This window comes from Miniopterus schreibersii, assembly GCF_964146895.1.
Source record: "Miniopterus schreibersii genome assembly, chromosome: 9".
In the NCBI taxonomy this organism is placed as follows: domain Eukaryota; kingdom Metazoa; phylum Chordata; class Mammalia; order Chiroptera; family Miniopteridae; genus Miniopterus; species Miniopterus schreibersii.
Window position 1 is genome coordinate 23,617,715 of NC_138118.1, and position 25,307 is coordinate 23,643,021.

The window sequence follows — 25,307 nt, forward strand, 5'->3', positions numbered from 1 at the left end:
AATAAAGATAAATTTTTAAAAAATAAAAGCATTTCTGAGTTATAATATTAAAAAAAGAATTTAAAAAATTATTTCAGATAAGCTTATAGGAATGTGAAAATAAACTGAATAATAGATTTTTAATTCAGTTACCTAGAATCCTTCGGGTTATTTAACCATATTTCTGGGGTACTACAAGAGGGAAAAAGAGCAGATAATTGGCTGGAAGGATATTCTTACCTTCTTTGAGTTTTTGCTTCAGCCATAGTGTTTACTCTGTGGACATTTGTGCTGGGAAGATTAAGGCCTGGGGCGGGGGTGGGTGGGTGCAGGGTAGAAGTCAATGGGTAAAAAAGGGGACACCTGTAATACTTTCAACAATAAGAAATTTTTAAAAATAAACAATATTTTTAGAAAGACTATATGTTTCAGATCTATGTAATTGTTGATATAAGGAACATCTGAACCTGTAGAGATCTTTCATGAGTTTATTTGAGCCAATTAGACATATGCTTAGGAACAAGATCTCAAATGCTCCATAAAAATAACAGTTTTGCAGCTTCTTTTATGCATTTGAAATTAAAGAGAGGAAATAAAGAAGATTACATGGATGTGGAAAGAAGCAAGGTGGAGATTGGATTATAGAATAGCTAACAAGATTATGTGATCTCTTAAAGGTTAATGCCCCCTTTGAGGGGTATTGCTTCTGATGTTTCAAAGGTGTGGTAACCTAGATGCACAAGAACAATGGACAGGGATGGCTTGGAACCATTCAGTAAAGAATTTATAGGTCTGGGGTATGACTACCTGCCATGACCTGCCCAGTTAGGAATTTATGTGGTTACTCTCCATAGAAGTCCTTTTCATAATTGTTAGAAGCATTTTTACCTAATCAATGATTTCTCCTAGTTCAAGTTTTCTTAGAAATCTTACCCACGTAAACCCAATTCTCTAACTATAGTCTTTATTTTCTTCTCTACCCAAAGCCCTCATTCAAAGTATGCTGATGCTTTAGTTAATATGAATGGGCCTCATTTTTTATCTGAAGTTTAGTAGAATTAATCACTCCATTCAAAAATGTACTATTCATCTACCTACAGAACGGCCAGAATCTTGATATATAACTTTTTTATACATTTATTGTCATTTTACTATTCAGATTTTTGATCTTTCATTATTTTTCCTTTTCCTTAAAATAGACCATTTAATATTTCTTGTAATACTGGTTTGGTGGCTATAAACTCCTTTAGCTTTTTCTTGTCTGGGAAAGTCTTTATATATCCTTTAATTCTAAATGATAGCTTTTCTGGGTAATCTTGATTGTATATGCTTGCTTTTCATCAGTTTGAATATTTTATGCCAGTTCCTTCTGGCCTGCAAAGTTTCATTGATAAATCATCTCACAGTCTCATGGGAGCTCCCTTGTAGCTAACTAGCTACTTTTCTCTTGCCTCTTTTAAGATTCTGTCTTTGTCTTTAACCTTTGGTATTTTAATTATGATATGTCTTGTCTCTTTATGTTCCTGTTGTTTGGGACTCTGCACTTCTTGGACTTGTATGTCTGTTTCCTTCACCAGGTTAGGGAAGTTTTCAATCATTATTTTGGCAAATAGATTTTCAATTCCTTGCTCTCTTTCTTCTGCTTTCTGTATCCTCATTATGTGAATGTTGGTACTCTTGAAGTTGTCCCAGAGACTCCTTAAATTATCTTCCCCTTTTTTGTGATTCTTCTCTCTTTTTGCTGTTCTGATTGTTTTCTTTTTCCTTATCTTGCAGATTGCTGGTTGAATTCTTTGCTTCATCTACTGTACTGTAATGTGTTCCTCATTTCAGTTATTGTATCTTTCATCTCTGACTGATTCTTTTTTATGTTTTTTATCTCCATTTTTATGTTTCCTACATCTCTATTGAAATTCTCAGTGAGAATATCGAGCATCCTTATAGCCAGTGTTTTGAATTTTGTATCTAGTAAATTGCTTGTCTTCATTTTTTTGAGTTCTTTTTCTGGAGTTTTGTTTTATTCTTTCATTTGTAAAGTGATTCTTTGTCTCCTAATTTTGGTTGCCTCTCTGTGTTTATTTTAGGTAGAGCTGATACATCTCTCAGTCTTGGTAAATTGGCCTTATGTAGTAAATGTCTTACAAGGCCCAGTTGTGTAGCCTCCCCACTCACAGAGCCGGACACCCTAAGCTAGGGGGGTTTGGTGTGGAGTTGGGCCCCCTCACTTCTCAGTGGGGACTGCTGCAGTGGAGATATCCCTCTTGATTTTATCTGCCACAGGTTGCTGTGGGAAAAGCTTGGTCAGCCTCTTTTACCACTCTTTTTTTTTTTTTTTTAATATACCTTTATTGTTGAAAAAGTATTACAGGTGTGCCTTTTTTTTTTTTCTTTCCCAATTGACCCTTTTGTTTCTGCTTTATAGCCTTAGTTATAGGACTCCTCTTCAGCTATATTTCAGGTAGTTTCAATGATTGTTGTTCTTTATCTTAGTTGTAATTTTGATATGGTTGTGGGAGGTGCCAAGTACCACATTTACCTATGCCACCATCTTGACCAGAATTCTAATATAACTCTTTTAAAAAGTTATGGATTATTTTTATGTTACCAGTTTTAGATATGATGAATAGTATTGAATCAGAATAAAATCAAGTTACAGAGTGGAAATATTAAGTATACACAAAATTTGAAAAAGACAGCATAAAAATTAAAACTTAGCAGTTAACTCTAATTCAATCTGTGTTGTGGGTCAATCTGGAACTGAAAAAAAGTATAAATTGCATTCTAAGTACTTCTGATTCACTTAATCAGGAAAATAAGAAGCAAATATCTCAGGATAAGTTGTACTAGAGAACATTAGGTACCCAGTATCTGGCAAAATAACTAAAGAGAATTATTCTCAGTAACAATATTTTTAAAATCTACATTTTAAAACCATTAAATGAACTTAATCTTAATCTGTATAATCACTACTAATCCTCTACCTATTTAAGAAGATAAAACACAAGAACCAGTGTTTCCTAGATGAACCAGACATTTCTAGAATGATAAATCTTATTCCAGCCCACTGTGCCTCTCTGTGTTTATTTTAGGTAGAGCTGATACATCTCTCAGTCTTGGTAAATTGGCCTTATGTAGTAAATGTCTTACAAGGCCCAGTTGTGCAGCCTCCCCACTCATAGAGCTGGACACCCTAAGCTAGGGGGGTTTGGTGTGGAGTTGGGACCCCTCACTTCTTAGTAGGGACTGCTGCAAAGGAGATATCTCTCCACTGTAATGATAAATCATATTCCAGCCCATTATTAAATTGGATTGCTGAAAGACTATGGCTGTCTCAGATTCTGAGGTCATAAATTAAGTGAGATAAAAACTTTTGAAGTGTCATGTACTATGATTTAAGTTTTATCTCCTTATTCTTATCCAGGGTACTGGAAATTTTTATTGTATACCTTGAGGACAGCTTGCTAGCTAAACTGACTTTAAATAAGCTTGTATTCACCCTACGAGTCCAGTGAAGTGTCTTCTCAGTACAGTTAGTTTACAATCATAGCCATGCTACTGATTTATATCTTGTTTTACATTCTTTGTTAATGTTGTAATTGGTAGGCAGTAAACCACACAAAGCTCACTATATGATTTTGTGCATAATTATCCACAATTTTATTTCCCTCCTCTATCTTCCCCATGACAAAATACATTAAAGTACACTTTACTAATTGTAGGCCCTCTGTATAGGGCAAAAGTATCTAAATATTTTAGGCAAGGCTACCACCATTATATTCTAAACATATTCAGATATAAGAAAGCATTATTATCATAGAATCTCCTGTTTTCCTAATATTTTTTATAGATTGTGGCCCAGTTATATCACCTGCTTCTCAGGATTCTGAAACTTAGAATATTAATATTTTATTAGTACAAAACTTTAATTTAAAAATTTCCTTTTTCTATGTCAAGGTTTGGGGAAAGATAACATGCTCTGCAGGACTAAGAACAGAGCTCAAAGTAGGAAAAACAACTCCAGGTTTATCTCTTCATTAAGCTTTACCTGGAAGAAAATAAAAATCTAGGCTTTTCACATGTATATCTTTCTAGTTCCCTCTCATTTTTCTCTCTCATTTTTCCTGTCACCCAAAATAGTCTATCTCTTTAATCTGATGGAAAAATATAGATGTCAACATGCAAATACACATACACATATTGCTTTATAACAATAAATAACATTTACATCAAAATTATAAGTCTGTTTTGAATAATAAATTTATTTCATTAAACAATACAGGGTTATATGTTTAGAACTGCATTATATAAAACAGGTCAAGTGTGTTCTGGATTAAATTTTATATTAATAGAATATGTGTGAGTCCCAACTTCATTTTACATATCAAATTTTCCAACCTCCGATTATATTTTCTTAATTAATTTTAACCATTTTATGCTACACAATGCTTTTCCATGAAAAATACTGTATTTATGTACATAGTAAGGACAGCTGCAAGCCCCTCACAGAGGGCACTCCACCCCTAGGAAAAATCTTAGCAGCAAATTTCTATCTCCCTTGGCACTATCAGTGCAGGTTGAAGTGGAGGGTTGGTTTTCCTATTTCTGGTCACCCATCATCCCCTTTCTACTGTAAAATTCCAAATAAATCAGGAAAACGGAACTATTGCCAGAACTGAGATCCAGTGGGAGATGGGATGTCTGGTAATTTCTAGAGAATCTATTATGAAAGTTAGACCAAGATTGACACTGGGACTCTTCTCTTGGCCCTAAGGCCTACTATGATGAAAGCTACCTCCAGGGTGGGTACTCAGTCAGAGAGTTGGAAGTTGGTCATGTGTTCATGGGTGGCAGCATACATGCACCTGTAGCAGGACACAGGTTGTGCATTTTCCTTGTACTTGGTTCTTCATCTGTAGTCCCATCCTATCTGTGATAGCAGCCTAATACTTTGCACCTACATCTTTTTTTGTGGTTATAGATGCAGACATCAAGAGTCTCTCGAAAAGATTAGCTGTGGTTCAACAATATGGCAACGGTAACAGCTGTCCCAGGGAGGTAAGACAGATGACTTGAAGAGCGGTTTGCTCCAATCAAGAATCATTGATTTTTCTCTTTTTCTAAAATAACAGGCTGATTATAAGTATGGTGGCTCAATAGTTTCAATCTTGTTATTAACTTGAAAGAGGTCCATTTTCTGACCTTCCAGACACAAACAAGTTCAGATCCCCTTGCTGACCTCCCAGACACCAAGGGTTCAGCAGACAGAGGCCATTCTTGCAGTTGTGATCCTGTCTGTTACCTGCCTTCTTAAAGGGGCCTCATTATCTCTCATATATCACAGAGACTTCACATCTCCAGGGTTCTTCTCAGACCTGGGTTGGACCTCATCTAAAGGGTCTGAGCAGCCCAAGGTGTTGAGTGGGCCATCTACACAGCAGGATGATCAAAGGACCAAATTGTAGTCATTGAATTTAGGGGCTGAATTGAGGAATATCTCTTTGAGTTCCATTCACATGCACAGGTACTCGCTGATGATGGACATAAGTGCAATGAACATGGCTTGGACCAGCCACCAAGTCAGTGCCAGGAGAACAGGGAGCTGCACAACCTGCAACCCAGAAGTGAAAGAAATGAAGAGTGACAATGACATCCAGACACTGCTTCCCTCATCAGATGAAGCACAGCAAGCCGACAGCACAGGTGAGGGCATTGAGAACAAAGGACATCATGGAGAGCCAGCCTGGAGGGCAAGAAAATCCCAGGATCTCAGTGTGGAATCTCTGGCCCAGCAAGGGTCTGCTGCATACCAGCTGGTACACCAGTGGCAGCCATAGGCCTAGAGACATGTAATAGATAGTCTGCATGAGGATGATATGCAACAGGATCAGCAGCAGGTCCTTCAGTAGCTGTGGAACTGGCCCACCCAGGCCTAAGTCAGCAGCACTGCCCCAAGAGCTCCGGGTAGCCCAGTCACAGGTGACTGACTTGAGGATCAAAGACTCACTGGGGGCCCTGGAAAGAGTCCTGACAGACAGGACCATGGAGGAGAAGCCCTGTTGGCCTAGAGAATCTAAACTCCAGTGATCCGGGCTGCCATAGTGGTTGCTAGGAAGGAAATCATATGGAATTTTAATATGTCTTTGGGTATCCCCCTTCCTGCCAATGAATGGAATGGACTGCTTCTATCAAAAAAGAATGAGAGCCTGGCCGGGCTTGGCTCAGCGGTTGAGCGTGGACCTGGGATCCAGGCGATCGGGGTCTGATTCCTGGTCAGGGCACATGCCGGGGTTGTGGGCTCGATCAATGACTCTCTCATCATTGATGTTTCTGTCTCTCTCTCCCTCTCCTTTCCTCTTCTGAAATCAATAAAGATATATTAAAAAAAAAAAAAAAGAATGAGAAAAAGTCAAATGGATTATTAAAGAACTCAGGACAATTTCAAAAGTATAAAATATGTATAATGAATACCAGAAGATGAAAAAGAAAGGATTAGAAGAAATATTTGAACTAATAATAGCTGAGAAGTTTCCAAAATTGATGACATATTCCAAACACAATAAATACTAAAAATGACACAAACATAATAACAAAACAAAAACAAAATACTACAGAGAAACATTTTATATTCATACTACAGACAAAAACAAAGAGACATTTTAAAATAAGCCGGAGGAAAAAAGTCATCTTACCTTTGGATGAAGAAATATATGATTACAGTTGACTTCTCATCAGAAACCATGAAAGAAAAGATAGAGTGGAATGAAATATTTAAGTATATTTAGTTACAGATATTTAAAGTTTTGAAAAATGTCTATGTATTGAAAGCACTTTTTAAAAGAGAAGAAATTTTTAAAAAGTTCTCATACAAGCAAAAAACTGAGGCAATTATTCCTAACCAGACTTGCCTTGAAAATCTTAGATGTTCTAAAGGCAAAAAAGAAAAGAATATAGGTCAAAAACTTAGATCAATATAAAGAGAAAGAACATGAAGTAAATGAAGCTAAAGTCAAATATTTTATTTTTTTATTATTAATTGATCTTAAAGTTAACTGCTTATAACAAAGGGATGAAGAAAAATATATTATGCTTACACTAAAAGTAAAGCTGAATTAGCTATATTAATTTCAGGCAAAAGAGACTTATGAACAAGAAGGTTATCAGGGATAAAGAGGGTCATTAAATAATGATAAAATGTTCAATCCTCTAGGAAAATAGAAGTCCAAAGTGTATGCACCCAAAAACATTGTGTCAAAACTCATGATGAAAAAACTGATAGAACTAAAAGGAAAATAGTAAAAATCCACTATTTTGGTTGGAGATATCAGCACCTTTTATTCAGGAACCGATAGGTCAAACAGAAAGAAAATAAGTAGGATATAGTGACCTAAATAATGTTATAAATATACTTGTTCTAAGTGAAATTTATACAATGTTCCATCCAAAAAAAGAAAATATGCAATATTTACTTTATTCTGAAATTCCCATGGAACATTCACCAATAGGGCCATAAAACATACTTTAACAAATTTAAAAATAGACATTATACAAATTATGTTCTAAAAGAAATGGAAATAGACTAGAGCATAAAAACAGAAAGTTAACTGGAAAATCTTCAAATAATTGGGAATTCACCAGTATACTACCACTAATATGTTAGTCAAGAAAAAAGTCATTATATAAGTTAAAATATTTTGAAGTGAATATAAAAATACAATGCATAAAAATCTGTGGGATGCAGCAATAGCAGTGGTTAAAAGGAAATTTATAGCCTGAAATAAATAAATTGGAAACAAAGGTGATCTAAAATCAACAATTAAAGCGATCACCTTAAGAACTAGAGAAATGAAAATAATCCAAGCTTAAAGCAAATGGAGGCAAACAATAAAAGTTACAGTAGAAATCAATGAAATTTAATACAAGAAAATGTTAAAAAAAAAAAAAATCAGCATGCCCTAAAAGATATACTTTGAAAATTTCAGTAAAATTGATAAACTAGCTGGGCTAACAAAAAAAAATTAATCTAGAAAAATTATTTTTAGAACATATTTATATTTACAGAAAAGTTGAGAAGATAGTACAGTTTCTGTATGCGTTATACCTGCCTGGATTCCTCTATTATTATTATTTTTAAAATATATCTTTATTGATTTCAGAGAGAGGAAAGGAGAAGGAGAGAGAGAGATAGAAATATCAATGATGAGAGAGTTATTGATTGGCTGCCTCCTGCACTTCCCCGACTGGGGATCAAGCCCGCAACCTGGGCATGTGCCCTGACTGGGAATCGAATCCCAATTACCTCGATCCTAGGTCAATGCTAAACCTCTGAGCCACTCCCGGCTGGGCTATTATTAATATTTTACATTAGTAGCACACATTTATCATAATTAATGAAACAATATAGACACATTATTATTAACTAAAGTTCATGCTTATATTAACATTCTCTTATTATTATCTAGGTTCTTTTTTGTTGTTGTTCCATGATCCAGTAGAGAATACCACATTTGTTTAACAGAAACAATTAGGAATTATGTAATTGTTATATTCCTCAAATTTAATGTCAAGCTCAAATTTGATTATACACTTACACTTTCTTAATTCCCTAGAAATGAATATTAGTTTTGAGTATTCTACACACATTTATTTAAAGATCTTTCTTAGTTTGAGACTCTACTGGCATATTAGATATCTTAAGCATCCACATGTATATTTTTGTTTTATCAAAAATTGTACTGGAATCTTATTTTATTTTACTTCTATTGTTGAAAGTATTACAGATGTCCCCTTTTACCCAGTTGATCTCTTCCAACATGCATCCACCCCACCCCCAGGCCTTTCCCATACCAATGTCTGTGTCCATAGGTTACTCATATAAGTATATAAGTTCTTTGATTAATCTCTCTCCACCCACTCCCTCACCCCTGCCTTTCCTCTGAGATCCCTCAGTCTGTTCCATGCTTCTCTATCTGTGGATCTTTTTTGTTCATCAGTTTACTTGTTTTATATATTTTATATATGAGTGAGATCATGTGGTACTTGTCTTTCTCTGACTGGCTTATTTAGCTTAGTATAATATTCTCCAGTTCCATCCATGCTGTCCCAAATGGTAAGAGATCCTTTTTCTTTACAGCTGCATAGTATTCCATGGTGTAAATGTACCACAGCCTTTTTATCCACTCATCTCCTGATGGGCACTTGGCTAGATCTTAGCTATTGTAAATTGTGCTGCTATGAACATAGGGGTGCATAAGTTCTTCCTGGTTGGTGTTTCATTTTTCTTAGGATATATTCCTGTAAGTGGGATCCCTGGGTCAAATGGCAGTTCAATTTTTAATTTTTTGAGAAAATTCCATACTGGTTTTCATAGTGGCTGCACCAGTCTGCAATACATCTCCTAAGGCAAGAGAAACAAAGGAGAAAAACAAATGGGACTCCATCAAAATAAAAACTTCTTCACAGCAAAAGAAACCATCAACAAAATGAAAAGGGAGCCCACTGTATGGGAAAACATATTTGCCAATATCACATTTGATAAAATGTTAATATCCAAAATATATAAGGAACTCATACAACTCAACAAAAGGAAGACAAACAGTCCAATTAAAAAATGGGCAAAGGGCTTAAATAGACACTTCTCCAAAGAGGACGTACAGATGGTCAAGAGACATATGAAAAAAGGCTCGAAGTCACTAATCATCAGAGAGATGCAAATTAAAACCACAATGAGGTATCACTTTGCACCTGTCAGATGGCTGCCATCAACAAATCAACAAACAAATGCTGGCGAGAATGTGGAGAAAAGGGAACCCTAGTACACTGCATTTGAATTTGAACTATAATTTTTTTGAAAATGAGACCCTTTTAACTGTGAAGTCAACTTAGCTCAGAGAATGTCCTTAGAATTCACACTCTAAGTTCATTTTTTTGGAGATAATAAGACTGAAGACTATCAGTAAAATGCCTTGCCAGGATTACAGGGCTAGTTAGTGGCAGAGCTCAGATCTCAGGACTCCTAGTTATGTGCTTTTTCCTCTTCAAAGCATTGCTAATTTTCCATCTTTATCTCAGGTCTCATTTCTACAGCCTTACGTGTAAATTAGGATTAATTCCTCCATAACTTGTTTCTGCATAAGTGGGAATAAATTAGAATAGCATTTGAATAATCTATACATATAGAACTTTCTAAAAATATTATAGTTGCAAAATAATTTTGAAATATAAAGCTTTTAAAAATGTTTAGAAATTAAATATTTTTCAAACATTTCACAACTGTTGTTTTTTTTTTTTTTAAATGTGTGCATTTTATTTTTATGGCATCTTATAGTAAATCATTACAATGCAGGCTCAACATTTTTATATTTGAAATATTATAAGCCATTTTAACCAAGAGATGGCTCATCTGGACTGACCTAATAGACAGTAATGGCTCATTTGTAAGTTTTATAATCTAAGGGTTTAATATTTCACTGCAAAGACTCGAATAGGCTTTGGCATAAGAAAAATCTATGGAAGAGTCAGATTACTTTTTATAGATTTTTAAGTAAATAACACTCATGTAAAACAATATATACTTTAGTACCAGAAGATTATGTAAATGTTAGGGTTTTTTTTCCAACTAACTGCTTGCATTCCTATTACATTTAGAGTTTTTATCACAGTTCCTGTTTAAAAGAAGTTCATATGGCCTAGCCAGGAATGGCTCAGTGGTTGAACATCGACCTGGGATCCAGGTGATTGGGGTTCAATTCCCGGTCAGGGCACATGCTCGGGTAGCGGGTTTGATTCCCAGTTGGGGGTGTGCAGGAGGCAGCCCATCAATTACTCTCTCATCATTGATGTTTCTATCTCTCTCTCTCCCTCTCCTTTCCTCTCTCTGAAATCAATAAAGATATATTTTTAAAAAAAGTTTATATGTATATTGTAAATGATTGTTGAGTATATTTACTAAAGAGAGAGAATACTGAGATAATTTAAGCTATTTTATCAGTGTGTCCACTTATTTTAAATTGCACTCATTTTAGCAAATGTTTCATATAATATGCCCAATGGATTATGTTAAATATTGTTTTTATAATTAGCATATTATAATAAAGTGTTTACTTAATTTCTAATAAATTCTTTTTCCAGTTATTTATCCTGGCATTTGATAGCATACTGAGAAAGAGTGGGATGATCATACTTTGATGTTTTGGAGTTCAACTGTAATGCAATCAGAAATATTTATCAAAATTAAAATTTCACATATCCTCTGACATAGCAAATATATTATTTGATTTGTTTTATTATGAAATTTTACAATATATAACTATGGTACAACTATACACAAGTGTGTGTATATATATGTATATATATATGGTTGCATTATATATATATGTGATTCATATATATATATATGAATGCAGAAACTCCATATTTATTTTTACAAAAGTTTCAAGATATATTGTTAATTAAATAAGTCAATATACAGAATACTGGGTAGAGTGGGCTAGTATTGAGAGTATAAATTTGCATATGTATATAAATGTATATGCATATATACTTATATATACCTAAATTTATATGTATATATATAAACAAGTCCTTGGTAACAAAGACTGACAACAGTGGTTGCTTCTGGGAGGATAATGAGAAGCTGGGGGCAGGGTTAAGATAGAAATTGTTTTTTCCATATTGTATGCATTACTGTAACCAAAGGACAAATAGATAAAATATAAAAAGTAGTATGCACTTTAATTGCTATCATTCATATTTAATCTATTTCATTTACCTTCAAGTAAATTATTGATGTTTTATTTTGTTTACCTCTTCATAAATGCAAAATATAACTTAAAGACAGTTCTTTCATTTTGTATTCTAGGGGAAGTGCATATCTGAACTGCCTTTGTCCTAATTATTCTTTTCCTATGTCCAAGTTAGTGAATTTAATTTTCACATAATTGTAGCTCTGAGTTTAGATGGCTTATTTTTGTTTTTTTTCCATTTTCTCTATAAATATTTAGAAAATATAACTGGAATTATTTCTAAAAGTGGCATTGTGATTTCCTGAACTCATTTACCTTTTGAACTTGCTTTTCTGAGAACATTCCTATTTATTATTAGTAGTAAAAATCAATTTTTTGATGCAGATTTTTTTAAAAGTAATATCCTTTTTCCCCTCTGCTTACACTTAGGCAATTCTCACTCCAACTTGCCTCTGTTTCCACCTTTGGAGTTCCTTCTGTGTCTTTAATTATTCCCTTGTTATCTATACAACTTTTACTGTATATATAATGTTTTATTCTTATTTGATTTAGTAGGAAAGTATCAGTAGCCATTTCTAAAATCTTCTTTGTTAACTTATTCATCTAAAAAGTCAGGATTGTATGAAGATGTCGTCTCAATAGTATGAAAACAATTTCTTTATTCTATTTGAAGGCTTTCTGTTTCTCTCTCTCTCTCTCTCTCTTTCTTTCATCTCTCTCCTTGATACCTGGAGGAAGATCTAGTTATGTAAGCATAATTCCTCACTCACAATTTTTAAAAGTACAATGGTGATATTTTCAAAGGGATGATTAATCCTGTATTTCTCTCATTTTTCTACGGAATGTCACCTTCATTATATTTTATTCCCATTACTTCTCAAGCTGCCTTTCATATTTTGCATTATCTACATATTTGCCACAAAGTAATTGGTTTCTTGAATGTTTCTTTTTACTTTATTAGTATGGAGGATATTTGAAAAATAGTTTTTTTATAATTATTAACTATAGTTCCTAACTTATATAGGAAGCTAGTTGGCACCCTAACTAATATAAGAAAGTGACTTTTTGAAGTGAGGTTCTGCCTTAGTGAAAACCAAAAATATGTGATGATGGAAAAAGTAAATAACAAAACAAAACAAAAAAACCACTAACACTGGCAATTGTTTAAAATGATAATCCATGTTTGTAACAGCAAAGATTTACTAAATCATTGCTGGCAATAATGAAGAAAAATGTATTTGCTGGGTCAGCCACTCCAGGGGAGAAGGCTAGAAAGCAGGACTTAATACAAAACCTCGTTAGAGTGTGTTGGATTCTATGGGTCCTATTGAAAACATGTTGTAAGGGATTATTTAACATGAACAAAGAAGCCAGTCTGAAGTAAGAGATGAAGGGATACAGGGTCTTCCAAGTTGAAAAGCCATTGGTTCTAACATCAAGTAATGGGATATGAAAACCAAAGTTTTGGTAAAATATCTCAGTTGAACAATGTGTAAGAGACAAAGCAAAAAGTGGGGGCAAGGAATGGGGTAGAATGGGAAAGAGAAGAGAGAGGTCAAAATCGAGGACTGAGTTGAGATAGGGCACAGGGGAGCAAAGTGGCAGAAAAAGAATTCGGACTGGAAACCTGTGATTGGGAACAAACTTTGGTGTGGTTAGTGGTGACTGCAATACTAGTAAATCTGTGAACATATCTTATAAGTAAAGAAACCATAAGACTGAACTAAAAATCCTTTGACTTTTGGTATCTTTTAGAACCTTATTCTTTCATGAGTAGTAAGTTTTAAACGCAATGGAGGTTTCCCAAGGTGTAGAGCTAAGGGTCATGGCAAACAATGGGCAAGATAGTTTCCCCCAGAGAAAAAATTCAGGCCCTAGTAAGTGTTGGTGTTCATTTTCATTGATACATCCTTAAAAATGGGCTTTGTTAAGAACTTGAGTTTTAATTATGGTCAAATAAAAATTTTGCTTAATTTACATTTGACAAAGACAGTCATTTCAAAAATGAATCAAAAGCTATATGTTATTATCATTTCTTTATCATTTGCAGCTCATGGTGCCTGTATTATCTATTAAAAAGTATACCCTTTTTCCTTTTTCACAATAATATGAATATGTTGATACATAAACACACACATGCACATACATATCCATATACATTTCTCTAAGAATACAGCTGCACATATACATGCTGAGAATTGTAACTTACATGTGTACAAATACAAATTGGCCTCCTTTGTATAAGGTAGCATCAGAATATTTTGTTTACTTTCCATAGACAGAGCTAAGTATGAAGAGAAAATTATTACTAATAAATAAGACCTCTGGAAACAAAGTTGGTGATCACACATGAATACGTTGGGAATTTACCAGTGAAATGGAAATGCACAAACCTATGATACTTATTCTATACTAGATACTCTGCTTTGTGTTAAGCAATTTTACTCACAATAACTGAATGAATGAAATCCACATTTAAATGAGGGAATAGAGACAAGATAAATTTCTTTCACTTCTGCACTATTGATAAGTAATTGAGTAAGATTTAAATCTAATATCCTAACAGTGAAAGAGATAACTGAATTGACCCAATATAGAGATCACATAGGAAAACACTACTTTCAGGAAAACCAGGTTATTCAAATGATATACAGAAGTTATTTAACAAGAATTTTACAAGAAAAAGTTGAAATTATTATTATGTTTTCATCTCCTTATTACCAACTTTTTAAGATAAAAATACTAGCTACTATTACATTAATTTTTGAAATAAATTTACCTTTTTAAGCACCATAGAAAGTGTGATTTAATATACAGTATTTTTTTTGTTGTTGTTTGAAAAGATATTGAGGCCTATGGCTGATTGTGATAGCTTTTAAAACCCTTTTATTATTAATCCAAAATTGGAACATTAGACAAATTATTAAAGGAATTCTTTATAGGTGATGACTGATTTTGTGAATGATTTTGTAATTCATTAGTCTAAATTCTTTTAAGCACTGCTTTCTAAAACATCACCTCTAGGTCAATCAGTGATGTGTGCCTTTAATGAGAATATTACAGTATGTGCAACTCAAACACCAGCTGATTTAGCAGAAAGTATTTTTAAAATTTGGCTCAACCACTGATTGAAACCAGTAACTAATTTTTCCTTTCATGAACCTAAAGTAATATCCCAGACATATACATCTATTAGGTGAAATAATACTTTTGAAAAAAGATTTACTTATCTGTATCAAGACACTCTAAAATGTAGGACAGCAATACAAATACACAATTATAAAAGGATAAATATTTAGATGGATTATATATACAATAATTTCATTACTATTTAAAAATATTATTGAACAAAAGTGAAAATATACAACCTTTGTTATTTTAAAAATATTTTAATGGCATAATACATTTCTGATAGTAAAAGTGTAAATTTAAATATCTGATTATATCTGCAATGCCGTATTTGTATAATAAAATTTACTATAATGGTGATAAGTTTTGAGTTGAAGGTAAACCTCAGTTTTTCCCCAGATTTATGTGTAGTATAATGCCCAAGTCTTCATGAAGCAATGCTGATTTTTTACAAAGCAGTGTAGTGGGTCTCTTCTCTTATAAACAACATATAATACACTATGTTTCTCATGGCCAACAATGACAGTTTCAAAGATTTTCAGTTTTTAACCAAGAATGTTAAAAATTAAATTGTTTTCCAAGGACACAAAAAAACAAACTATTATATACAGACTACCATTTAGGTTATTTCAAGTAAGTTACTAATTGCATAAATTTTACTAAAATTACCTAATATTCTAGCACATCAAATTAAGCTTAGAGAAAAATCTCTAAGTATAATATGTCTATCAGCTCTTCTAGTGTATTATTTTATCTTCAATTGATAATGACTTTGTCTAAAAAATCAGGGTTCTAAATTTTAGAAGATAACTAGGAAAGTTTAGTATTTAAAGTAAATGTATCTATTAAATCATTAAAAAGTTTAAACACACAAAACCTAATGTACGTTGAAGATTACTTGAGATTATGCCTTAACATGAATTTTAGACTCAACCAAGCAACATTTAAGAAATATAATGGATGTGTATGAAGCAAAAGTCATCCTATTTGCAAATATTTCTATTTCTATTAAACAGTATTTGCAATTATTTTTAATAAGGGTAAATATTGTTGGGAAATAATGTACTTTCTAAGAAAAAATGGTCAAATAAAGTAAATGTGATGACTATGCTAATAACAGCATAGGAGGAAGTAGGGAAGATGTCTGAGTATAACTCATCAGGGTTTGCTATGATAGTGCTACCTAATAAATACCCTTGAAACCCAGTGGGTTTCAGCAACTGATATTTGATAATTGCTCATAGATCTAGGCATTTTTGGCAGCTCGCCTGCTTAGCTATACCTTGATTTGTTAAGGTTATCTCTTCTAGTTTCATCTGGGATAGACCATAAGCTTAGTGTTAAGACTGTCTGTCTGATGTGTCTTCTCACTGTGGGACACAAACCTCTCATCTCGGTCATGGGGTTTTCACAGAAGAGGGAAAGAATGCAAGAGGAGAAATAGAAACATGCAATGACTCTTACTGTTTGTGCTCAGAACTAGCCCACATCACTTCACATCAAGGGACCTCTGTGCCCTCATTAGGAACCTTTCTACCCAAGTTATTGCTGGGTACAATTTTATCAAGTTTGTTCCACTGTTATACATGGGTTGAAATTTTTTATCAACAATAATAGCCTAGTGGCTGAGCACCATGTATCTCCAACCTCAATGCCACATCTTTAGGTTTTGCTCCACATCTGGTAGCAATGCCTGCATTAGTCTGGTTTTGTTATAATTAAACATACCATTTAACTGACAACTTTGACATTTATAATACCTTGTATTATATTTTGCTTCAGTGTTTAAGAGTTTGTTGTGACTCTTCAGAGCTCTACTGGGTTTTTCTCTGCCGGACTCTGCTGGACTTGGATGTAGGTTGCAAGTTAGGCAAAACTTTACTCCACATGTTTCCATGCTTTGGGAACCAGGATGAAGGCGCATATCTTATACGAAGACATGTTTTCATGGTAGAAGACAGAAAAACCAGAGTGGTGAATGAAAACAAAGTCTCCAAAAACCTCTTCTTAGTACTGGAACCTTTTTTCTGTCTGCATTTCACCAGTCAGAAAAAAATTACCTGGCCAAGGCAAAAGTTAGGGGGAAAATAGATCTCCCCCTCCCCAACATTAAATCCTGGCAAGAAAGAAGACAAAAGGAAGAATTATGAATAAATAATACAATCTACACAATGAGTAAACTAGATAAATACCTTTGCATTTTTTATGCCCATGCCATTAGTCTACTTATTTTAAACAATAAATATGACTATAAAATTATTTCACTAAACTAGGTGAAATCATTATCAAATTGACTCATCTTGGCTTTCTGTTTTATAAAATTAATGCTATAGCCTTGTACACAAATCATAAATTTTAAATATATAGTTTTTAATCTCTACATAATAGAACCATACACAAAAGCCTGATGTTTCTGAAACTAAAAGCTGAGACAATCATTATTAAATAATAATTATAATTATAGTGATACATATTAAAACGTATGGCAATACAAAGTTCAGGTAAATGTTTATAGCAATGTTCTTTGATTGGCTGATTAATTTCTCCAACTATATGTTATAATATGTTGGAAGATAAAATTACTGATATTTTCAGCTCTTTAAGGAGTAGTAATAGGAGAGGATTTGGGGATTTTTATTTCTTATGTTAATATATACATAAGCTCACTGAAAAATGAAACTGTCTTTGCCTATATATACGGTGCCATTAATTTTACCACCAGGGAAGAATATGTGCAATAATTGTACTTCCTATACTTCAGCTTTTGCAAAAGTCTAGCAATATTATGAATCAGAATGATTCTGAATAATTCTAAAATAAATCTATACTCAAGTAGTTAGACATGTCTACATGAAATGTTTTTCTAAATTTCTTTGAATGTTACAGGTTACTAATTGCTTTACATCAATTTTTTAAAAGTATGCCATAAACTAGATTTGATTTATGTGTTAGAAACTAAAATCCTTGTTCATAAGAGCTGGTCCACAACACTTATTAAGAAAACACAATGAGGATAAATACTGTACTTACTGTCTTTTAAGTGTATAGCAATCTTAAGAATTCTAAAATTGCATAAAATATTTTTAAACCTATTAGTGACTAAGTCCTAACCATTTACTTAGGGAATAGTGAGTGATCGTCTAAAATGTGTCTTTCCTTCTTTCTGTTAATATGTTGTAGACTATATTTCCCATTTCCCTTGCAGTGAGAAGTGTCTATGTGACTGTCAACGGAAGATGAGCAGACTTGATGTTTTCCACTTCTGTGTTTAGTCCTCAAGAGAGTGACCTTCTTTCCGCTGACAGAACAGTTAGACCCATAGTTAGATTCAGCTTTAAGACATGAAAATGCTTAATGGGATGTGGCAACAACATAATAGAGTTTCTGAGTCTCTGAATGCTCATATAGAACAGAGTTGTCTTGTAAACATTGACTGTTAACTTAGAGCTATTACATAAAAGTAAAATGAACGTGTCTGTTTTTCTCACTGTACTATGAGATTTACATTAACACCAGTGAACCCATTATAATAATTTAATTTAGCAACATGATATGGTAATTTTGATACTACCTTTTATAATAACACATATAGACAGATGTTGAGATAAAATCCTCTCATCAAATGTAGAACCGCTCTTTTTTTTAACTTTTTCATCACATGGGTTAGCTAATAATGTTTTTGATAATAGAAAAAATGGATCTTGTTTTACATTATTTTGCAAAATCACAAAACATAAACATACCAAACATCGAAAAGTACCACTGCTAAGTTATGTATGTGCAAAAAAAAAATATTGGTTTTGATATTCTTCATTTAAAGTTAAAATGAGTTATTCCAAATTTCTTTTTATCTTTATTTTTAAAGTTTATCTTTTTAAGAAGAGATGTTTTTCAAAAATAGAATGTAATTGAAAATTCAGTGCTAAACTAATAATATTCAAAATGAAATTTGGAAGGTTTATATAAAAGTCTGAAAATTCTTGTTGATAAGAAATAGGACACAGCCAATAGTGTGGTGAAGGCCTGGTGCAGAGGTGGGTGCAGGGTGGAAGGGGTAATGGAGAAAAAAAGGGGACATCTGTAATTCTTTCAACAATAAAGGTAAATTAAAAACTCCATTCTTCCATTTTTTAACTATATCTTGAAATATAATAATTTAAACTCTGGGAAAGTTAATTGTTAATTATGACATAATATAATCTATGTTTTGCATAAAATGGATTCTTCTCTACAATTTAAGTCCAGAAAGAAACTTCAAAGTAGGAGGGTGATGGGCACTGACATAAAGCATAAAGGTCAATACATTCTTGCACAAAACTTTTGAAGTCTATTAGTAATCTTTATTTAAGTATTGACCAAGTATATTTAATGTATTGTTTTGATGACTCTTGATATTTTCCCCTAGTTAAGATGTATAACAAAATATGCAAATTTAATTCTTATGCACTTGTTCATTAATTTCAACTTGATGAAATGATAAGCATTGCCCAGAGGAAATATAATCATCGATAACCCATGTGTCCATAGTTTGGGTTCTTCTAAATGCAGTCCTGAGAAATACAGGTAAAGAACTGGGGAACCCAGCAAGGCGTGGCTCAGCGGTTGAGCATCGACCTGGGATCCAGGCGATCAAAGTTCGATTCCTGGTCAGGGCAGATGCCCTGGTTGCAGGCTTGATCCCCAGTCAAGGGTGTGCAGGAGGCAGCCGATCAATGACTCTCTCATCAATGATGTTTCTATATCTCTCTCTCTCTCCTTTCCTCATTCTGAAATCAATAAAGATATATTAAAAAAAAAAAAAAGAACTGGGGAAAGTGGGACAGAGAATAGCCATTAAAGAATGTATTAATGAGTTAGTTGCTACTAAGGGCAACTAAGGCACAATCCTGATGGGGTGTGTTGGCCAGCTGAGGAACGTTGTGGAATAAACTCCAGGACTGTCTTATCAGAAGGCAGATGGACTCTAACATGTAGCTATTAACTCTCATTCTGCATTGATAGAGTACTGCCTAGGGTGATACCTGCACCACACTGCAGGACTGCATCTGATGGTGGAGAAAGAGTTCCATTGGAGCTGGAGAAAGCCTTCAGGCAAAGAAGAGGGGCAGATTCAGGGCCTCCAGTTAAGAAGCAGTCAGCATGGCATGTTGGAAAGGGACTGTAGCTACAGGTGAACTCAGATAACCCATGGCAAATGTGCTGGCTCATCAATAGCATCTGCCACACTCTACTTTATATCTGTGTTTATATAACTATTCATCCAATATTTATGGAACATCTTCTATTGAGAAAGATCTGTTCTAAATGCTTGGAAAACATCAGTCAACAAAAAGAAATCCTCACTACTGTGAAAATTTTATGCCAGTGGGGGAGACAGAAAAAAAAAAGCAGACGATTATGCAATTGAGTGATAAAGATAGTGAAATTGTTAAGATTTATAGTAAAACTGTGAACTCCCCCCCACCCTTTCTCTATACTGGAGAGTAACAAACAGAATGTTTTGGTTCATTATGTCAAAATTTTGCCCAGCAGATACCTGAAATGATAAGAAAGAGTGCCTCTTGAATTAAATAGTTGAATTTTTATATGTCAAGGATAACATAGAATTACTAGTGGATTCTCTGAGATGTTTAATTAAATAATTAAACTCCCATTTTACTTTGAGAGAAATAGTGATGTTATTTTAAATTTGTTTTGGTCTTGATTAAATCTACAAAAATTCTTAGCAATTTTTAAATTAAATAATATTTTAAATATGCCATGTCAGCAAAGTATACTTTGATTCACAATATATATTTTTTTCTCAGGAATTTCATAAACTATGTACAAATATATGTTTATTTTTAAGTCTCCAGCCCCTAGCATAACAACTGACATGTAAAATGCAGTATACATTATCCATCCAAAAAATATATATGTGTGGATTTATTTTAAGCATTAACTTAATATTGTAAAATTATTATTATTTAAGCATTTTAATTTTTATATTTGGTACCAAACTATTTATCCATATGTTTTTGTCTCCTATGTGTTTAAATTTTGAAGGTAAGTTAGCTACAGGGTCTAAAGAGAGAAGAAAAAGTATATATTTTTTTATTCTAAAATTTAATTGAGAATGTTCTGCAGTAGATCTGTTTAAGTAAAGCTTTGACTACAGTGGTTGGTAGTGGTAAATGGGCCCAAAGTATGCAAATTTAAAAATTTTCTATATAAAGTATATTTCTTATATTTAAGTACCAGAGAATTTAGAAGATTAATTTATGAAATGCATGTATGATAAATTGAAGGAGTTGCTGCCTTCTTTTGATTGTTTTTCTCCGAATCAAAAAAGAATAATGGAAGAATCATAAGTTTTTAAATACATAGTGAAGTAGAGAACGTTCCCTCTAGGAATAACTTTAATAAAATATCAGTGCTATATAAATATATTCTCCTTTATTTCTTCTCTGTAATGTATGGTGCAGATTGCTTTAAATATTTTAAACCACTGATAAACACAGTATTGCAGCACTAATAAAGCTTCAGGAATTCCAAAAGAAATTATTAAATCTACTACCACTACCACCACTATTACACACACACGCTCACTCACACATAAAGAAGAGGCTCTAGTTAAATTCCACAATATGGGCAGACCTCAGAGACATTGCACGTTTGGTTCCAGGACACAACAATAAAGTGACTATAACAAAAAAAGGAAGCCACATGAATTTGTTAGGTTTCCCAGTGCACATAAAAGTTATGTTTTCACTATATTGTAGTATATTAACTGCACAATAGTATTTTAAAAATCAATGTACACACCTTAATTTAAAAATAGTTTATTGCTAAAAATACTAACCATCATCTCAACTTTCAGCAAATCATCTTTTTTTTGGAAAGGTTCTTGCCTTGATGTTGATGGCTGCCGACTGATCAGGGTGGTGTTTGCTGAAGGTTGGGTGGCTGTTTGATAGTCTTTTACCCACAGCATTTCTTTCAAAATTGGAGTCAATCCTCTCGACCTCTGCTGTTGCTTTATCAAGTAAGTTTATAGAATAGTCTTACCCTTTTGTTGTCATTTTAATAATCTTCACAGCATCTGTTACCAGCAGTATATCCCATCACAAGAAACATTTTTGCTCTTCCACAAAAAGGAAATTCTCAAACATTAAAGATTTTTTTTAAAAGTTTGTATTGATTTTTAGAGAGAGAGGAAAGGAGAGGGATAAAGAAATAGAAACATCAATGAGAGAGAAACATCATCGATGGGCTGCCTCCTGCATGTCCCCTATTGGTGATTGAGCCACAACCCACCAGGAATCAAACTGTGACCTCTTGGTTCCTGGGTCAACATTCAGTCACTGAGCCACACTGGCCAGGCTCAACCATTAAAATTTTATGATGATCCCTGCCAGGTGGTTCAGTTGGTTGAAGTGCTTTCCCGTATACCAAAAAGGTTGTGGGTTCGATTCCTGGCTAGGGCACATACTTAAGTTGCAGGTTTGATTTGGGTTGGGGGACTTACATGAGGCAACCTATTGATATTTCTTTCTCATATAGATGTCTCTCTCTCTCTCCATTCCTCTCTCTCTCTCAAATCAATAAACACATCATTGGGCAAGGATTTTAAAACAAAGTTTTATCATGAGATTGCACCAATTCAATCTCATCTTCAGGCTCCACTTCTAATTCTAGTTCTCTTGCTATTTTCACCACATCTGTAGTTACTTCCTCTACTGAAGTCCTGAATCCCTCAGGTAATCCTAAGGGTTGGAATCAGCTTCTTCCAAACTCCTGATAATGTTGATATTTTGACATCTTTTCATGAATCATAAATGCTCTTAATGATATCTAGAATAATTAGTTCTTTGCAGAAGGTTTTCAATTTACATTGCTGACATTCACCATGAGAATCATTATTTCCACTATAGCTTTACAAAATGTATTCCTTAAATAGTAAGACTTGAAAGTTGAAATTGTTCTTTGATCCATGGGCTGTAGAATAGATATTTTGTTAGCAGGAATGAAAACAATATTAATCTTGTTGTACATCTCCATCAGAGGTCTCCAGTGTGATCAGATGCATTGTCAACAAGCAGTAATATTTTGAAAGAAATATATATATTTTCTGAGCAGTAGTTCTCAACAGTGGGCTTAAAATATTCATAAACCATGTTGTGAACAGATGTGCTGTTCTTCAGGCTTTTATGTTCAATTTACAGAGCGCAGGCAGAATAGATTTAGCATAATTTTCCAGGGCCCTAGGATTTCTTGAATGATAAATGAGCATTGCTTTAAACTTAGTCACCAGCTGCACTAGCCCCTAACAAGAGAGGCAACCTATCCTTTGCAGCTTTAAAACCAGGCATGACTTCTCCTCTTTAGTTATGAAAGTCCTAGATGGCATCTTCTTCTAATATAAGGTTGTTTCTTCTACATTGAAAAGTGGTTGTGTAGTGTGTCCACTTTTATTATCTTATCTAGATCTTCTAGCTTCACCTTGCACTTTTATGCTATGGAGATGGTTTCTTTCCTTAAACCTCATGAGCAAACCTCTGCAAGCTTTGAACTTTTTTCTGCAACTTCCTCACCTCTCTCAGCCTTCATAGAACTGAGGTTACCTTGCTCTGGATTAGGCTTTGGTTTAAGGGAATATTGTGGCTTGTTTAATTTTTTTTTATCTAGACCACTTAAACTTTCTCCATATCAGCAATAAGGACATTTGGCTTTCTTATCACTCATGTGTTCACTGAAGTATCACTTTACTTTCAAGAACTTTCCCATTGCATTCATGACTTGGCTACTGTTTGGCCCAAGAGACCTAGCTTTTTAGCCTACCTCAGATTTCAACACACCTTCCACACTAAGCTTATTTATTTCTGGCTTTTACTTCAAAGTGAGAGATGCATAGCTCTTTCTTTCACTTGAACACTTAAAGCCCATGGTAGAGTTATTAATCATCCTAATTTTAATATTGTTGTGCCTCAGGGAATAGGGAGACCCAAAAAGAGGGAGACAGATGGGAGAACAACTAGTTAGTGGAGCAGTCAGAATACACGCAACATTTATTGATTAAGTTCACCATCTTATATGGTCATGGATCATGGTGCCCCAAAACAATCACAACAGTAACCTGAAAGGTCAATGATCACAGTATTGCCAGAATTACCAAAATGCGGCATAGACATGAAGTGAGCAAAGGTAGTTGAACAATGGCACTGATAAACTTCCTCAGCACAGAATTGCCATAAACCTTCAATTTATAAATAAAACATAATATCTGCAAAGCAAAGTGAAGCAGAGTAAAATGAGGTATGCTTGTAGTTAATAAACTTTGTATAAAGCCATTATGACTTGATTATTTCAAACAATAATTATTTAAAATATTTACATACTATTATAATTGATTCCAGAAACTGACAACACAAGTACAAAATCATGGTCATGTAACCATGATAACTCCTTTCCAAGAATCATGTCTATTAGTTATATAACTTTATAATAATAATCATTAAGCTACATTTTTAGATTTGCATAAAATTTTGATGTTTATGTGTTTCTAAAATGTATCTATATATATTTACAGTATATGATACATTATAAAGAATATTGTATAATTACAGATAATGTATTTCTTTTTTTGTTTGTTTGTATAAAATATTACAAATGTCCCTATTTCTCCCCAATGACCCATTATACCGTGTCCCACCCCCTCTCCAGTCCCTCTTTACACCATTGTCCCTGTCCTTGGGTTGTGCACATATGTGTATAAATTATTTGGTTAATATCTCCCCCTCTTCCCACCTACCCTCCTCCATCCTTCTGATCCACATTTCCATGTCACTGAATCTATTTTGTTAATTAGTTTATTAAGTTCTTTAGATTCCACATATAAGTGAGATTATGTGATGTTTGTCTTTCTCTGCCTGGCTTATTTCGCTCAGCATAATATTCTCCAGTTCCTTCCATACTGTCCCAAAGGGTATGAGATCATTCTTCCTTACAGCTGTATAGTATTCCATGGTGTAAATGTCCCACAGCTTTTTTATCCATTCATCTACTGATGGGCACTTGGGCGGATTCCAGATCTTAGCTATTGTAAATTGTGCTGCTATGAACATAGGGCTGCATATATTCTTTCTGATTAGTGTTTCAGGATTCTTAGGATATATTCCTAGAAGTGGGATCACTGGGTCAAAAGGCATCTCCATTTTTAATTTTTTGAGGAAACTCCATACTGTTTTCCATAGTGGTTGCACCAGTCTGCATTCCCAAGAGCAGTGTACTAGGGTTCCCCTTTCTCCACATCCTCATCAGCACATGTTTGTTGATTCGTTGACGTTAGCCATTCTGACGGGTGTGAAGTGATACCTCATTGTGGTTTTAATTGGCATCTTTCTGATGATTAACGATGTTAAGCATTTTCTCATGTGTCTCTTGGCCATCTGTATGTCCTCTTTGGAGAAGTGTCTATTC

At 33.7% G+C, this 25,307-nt stretch overlaps 1 pseudogene across 1 annotated transcript; it reads right to left on the reverse strand.

Annotated features, from left to right (window-relative positions):
* Positions 1–5,422: 5,422 nt before the first annotated feature.
* LOC308562058 (protein SYS1 homolog pseudogene) lies at positions 5,423–16,773 on the reverse strand (annotated as a pseudogene). Its single transcript has 3 exons — positions 16,610–16,773; positions 6,885–6,903; positions 5,423–5,908 (listed from the first exon to the last, which is right to left on the reverse strand). The product of its transcript is annotated as a protein SYS1 homolog pseudogene (transcript).
* Positions 16,774–25,307: the final 8,534 nt, after the last annotated feature.